This window comes from Lathyrus oleraceus, chromosome 7, assembly GCF_024323335.1.
Source record: "Lathyrus oleraceus cultivar Zhongwan6 chromosome 7, CAAS_Psat_ZW6_1.0, whole genome shotgun sequence".
Classification (NCBI taxonomy): Eukaryota; Viridiplantae; Streptophyta; class Magnoliopsida; order Fabales; family Fabaceae; genus Lathyrus; species Lathyrus oleraceus.
The window spans coordinates 400,785,109-400,789,487 of record NC_066585.1 but is presented as its reverse complement, the minus strand read 5'-3'; the positions used below and the strand labels follow the sequence as shown (position 1 = coordinate 400,789,487).

Below are 4,379 nucleotides of genomic sequence, written 5' to 3'. Positions count from 1 at the left end.
TCGTACTTAGCTTGTGGTTAGATGTTTGTCTCCCTCTAAGTACCAATGATTAAACTAGTCTCACAAATTTCATAAAAAAAACTCTTTTGGATGAAAAAGAGAGGTTAGGATGCACTTGTCATTTCAGCTTCCAAGTATTCTATTTGCCGGCCATACTTATCATGTGGTTAGATGCTTATCTCCCACTTAAAATCCATCACAACTAATCAAATCGAATTTTATGCCTTAGGGCATTCAAAACCTTTCACAAAGGACATGTTATTTATGTTCTATCAGAATACAAACAACGCTTAAGTCTCCCACACGCGAGCATACAAGCAATGTTTAACTGCTAGGACGCGAACGCTAACATTGTTCACTAAAACCAACCAACAATCCATATTTTCTACTACGAACTACGGAGATTGATGACACTGAAATTCATCGTATTTTCGACTCCGATTTCGCATGCATTTTAGTGGTTTTATTGTTATTTTGCTGTGTTATTACTATGTTTCTCTTTGTTTTTCAGGTTTTTACTTTAACCGGAGCCCCGATCGAGAAAAAGAGTGAAAATGAGCTAAAAAGACTAAAATTCAGCATTTTGAACTTGTGGCTGGCGCCATAGGCCCAACCATGACGTGTCACAGCTCAACTTCTCTCAACTGCCATGTTCCCCACTACTTCCACTAAGGCGCCACAATTTGGCCTTATGGAGGGCGCCATGGACTTGTGGCGGGCGCCACAAGAGGAAAAGTTTTCCCTCCCAATTTCAAACTGAAGGGCATCCTTGTCATTTCCATTATTTTACTTGCCTATAAATACAGACTCGTTTTCATTTGTTTAATCATCCAAACTTAGAGCAGATGCAAACTTAGAGCAAACTTAGTTTCACTTAGGCATATATTCAGTATTTTAAAGTGGTAATCGCTTCGCATTAGGGTGTTACCACAATTGCGTAATCAAGTCTGTGATTGAGTCTGTAATCGAGTTTGGAGCACTTTGGAAGGAAGTTAATCCTGCCGCCATTTTCATTTCCGCTTTGCATTTTATTCAACCCTCCGATTGGAGCAGGTTTTTATTGCCTTACCTTTATCTATTTATCTCCCGCACTGTCTTTACTTTATTTATTTCTCGCACTCGCTTTACTTTATTTATTTCTCGCACTCGCTTTACTTTATATATTTCTCGCACTCGCTTTACTTTATTTATTTCTCGCACTCACACTACTTTATTTATTTTCCGCACTCACACTACTTTCATTTATTTTCCGCACTCGCACTACTTTCATTTATTTTCCACACTCGCACTACTTTTATTTAAATTAAAATGCACTTTTACTTTACCATTTCTAACTAAACCTATAAGGTTAGAATGTAAGGACCGTAATTAAATCGATAATTCGTACAATTGTTCGTAGAAACACTTAAGGGTTATTTTAACTTTCAACTTAAGTTTTCCCGCACTTAATTTCCATTGGGTAAGATCGAAAGCCGTCCAACATCTATTTAAACTTAATTGTTTTTAACTATTTCAAATACAACGAAAGCGCTTTGTTTAGTTCATTAGGAGTTTATAACTTAAGAAGAAAAGAGATTTTAAAACTATTTTCGAACGCGTTTATAATTTTAGAGTCTGGTTCGTGAGAACCTCTTTAGGTTAAGAAATCCAGGTTAAAATACTTTTCAACTTAGTCAAGATACTATATTTCTTAAAAATAGGTTTACTACTCTAACGCAATGCGCGCCTTTTTATAAGTGACAATAAGAGGGTTTGATTAGGGAGTACAACTCGGTTCTGAATACGCGAAAGCGACAGTTCCTGTTAAATTGGTTCTTTTCGAAGTAGGAAACACTGCCCATAAGTAGTTCTATTAGCAAGTACTTGGATTATTAATTGATTATGTGAATTACATTCGATCCTGTCTTTATTAATTGAACTTTATTCAACACTTTACTTTTCATTGCACACTTTAAGAACCCCTATTTTGATTGCCTTAGATGAACACCATAACAATAGATAACGATAGATTGACACTTGGTCTCTGTGGATTTGATAATCTTTTATATTACTCTGACGCGTTCGTATACTTGCGAAAAGTACGCATCAAGTTTTTGGCGCCGTTGTCGGGGACCAATTTCGTCAAATTTCATTACCCTGTTGTTATATCGTTTAGACTTAGGCTATTACCCGCCGGAAGCTTAGTATACCCTCTGGCGGAACCTGAATGTTACGCTCGCGGACGTTTATTTTTCCATAGAATTAGGAGAGCTATGGCCGAAGATCAAAACCAAATACCTCTTAAGGACTTCGCCCAACCATCCAACGAAGAACCTAGTTCTAGTATAGTAAACCCAACCATCCCAGCTAATAATTTCGAACTTAAACCCTCCCTGTTGCAACTAGTGCAACAAAGAGAATTCGCAGGTCTCGCTACTGAGAACCCAAACCAACATTTAAAAATCTTTCTCCAATTAACAGACACTTTTAAAACCAATGGAGCTTCTCCTAAGGCAATACGTTTAAGATTATTCCCTTTTTCCCTCAGAGATAAATCCCTATCATGGTTAGATTCCCTTCCACCCAATTCCATTACGACTTGGGATAACCTTAGAAGAGTTTTTCTTGCTAGATACTTTCCCCCAAGTAAGATCGCCGTTCTTCAAAACCATATAACTAGATTTACCCAAAACCAAGGAGAATCATTGTTCAAAGCTTGGGAGAGATATAAAGAGTTGTTAAGAGCGTGCCCACATCATGGTTTAGAAAATTGGTTAATCATTCAGACCTTCTATAATGGACTTCACTATAACACTAAGATGAACATCGACGCTGCCACAGGCGGTGCGCTGATGAACAAACCTTATCCTGAAGTTAGTACCCTCATTGAAGATATGGCTCAAAACCATCAATCATGGGGAGTCGAATGAGCGATAGTTGAGAAGAAGGAAGCCCAAGGAGGAGTGCATGAACTAAGCTCTATAGACATGATGCAAGCTAAAATGGATGCATTAGCCCTCAAGGTCGAGCATATGTGCATAAACCCGAATACTGCAGCCGCAGTTTCGTCGGATTGTGAGATATGTGGAACCAAAGGACACCAATCTGCAGAGTGCAGTCTATTGAACGAAACCCACTCTGAGCAAGTGAACTACACCCAAGGGAACCCATATTTGAATACCTATAACCCTGGATGGAGGAATCACCCGAACTTCTCCTATAAAAACAATAACCATATCCAAAATAATGAACCTCCGAGACAACCTGGTTATCAAGCCCCAAGACCAAATCAACCTATGCAACCTGTACCACCAAAGCCGAGCCTTGAGAAAATTATGGAAAATTTTATCACTGCTCAAACCCAACAAAATAAAGAGTTCATGAACCAAAACAATCACGTTAGCGAACTGATTACCCAGTTAGGAACTAAGGTTGACCAAATAGTTACTCACACCAAGATGCTTGAAACCCAGATCTCTCAGGAAGCTTTAAACCAAGCCCCTCAGACTACACCTGGAAGCTTTAAACCAAGCCCCCCAGATCTCTCATGTTATGCCTTAGATATCATTGATGAATGCATTAGGGAATTAGAACAAGAAGAAATTATAAAAACAATTAAGTCACCATCAACCCTCATAATGGAAGATGATGACTTTAAGAAACCCTACATCGATGATAACCTTTACGAATGTTTATCCCTTACCCCAGATCCTATGCCATGCCCTAAGAAACAAACCTTAGAACTTAAGGAACTGCCTAAGAATCTGAGATATGAGTTCCTCGATGAAGAGATGAACCGTCCAGTTATAGTCAGTGCTACCTTGAGCCAAGAGGAAACAAACCAACTTTTAGACGTTTTACGAAGATATCCCTCAGCCTTAGGATATAATATCTCTGACCTGAAAGGTATAAGCCCATCCGTATGCATGCATCGGATTTCACTCGAAGAAGATTCAAAACCCTCCAGAGAACATCAGAGAAGAATAAACCCTATAATGAGTGATGTTGTTAAAAAAGAAGTTCTTAAGTTACTTGAGGCAGGTATAATCTACCAGATCTCGGATAGTAAGTGGGTGAGCCCTGTGCATGTAGTACCTAAAAAGGGAGGCATCACAGTCGTGTAAAACGATAAAGGCGAACATGTAGCAAAACAGTTAGAAGGAGGATGGCAGATCTGTATAGATTATAGAAAATTAAATAAAACCACCAGGAAGGATCATTTCCCTTTACCATTTATAGACCAGATGTTGGAGCGTCTAGCCATACACTCTTACTTCTTCTATCTAGATGGATACTCTGGATTCTTCCAAATACCTATCCACCCCGAAGATCAAGAAAAAACTACCTTTACATGCCCTTATGGAACTTTTGCCTACAGATGAATGTCATTCGGCCTCTGT

At 38.7% G+C, this 4,379-nt stretch overlaps 1 non-coding gene across 1 annotated transcript; it reads right to left on the bottom strand.

Moving 5' to 3' along the window:
• Positions 1-2,636: 2,636 nt before the first annotated feature.
• LOC127109374 (small nucleolar RNA R71) lies at positions 2,637-2,743 on the bottom strand. Its single transcript, XR_007796680.1, has one exon. It is a non-coding gene; the product is annotated as a small nucleolar RNA R71 (small nucleolar RNA).
• Between the last annotated feature and the right edge of the window lie 1,636 nt (positions 2,744-4,379).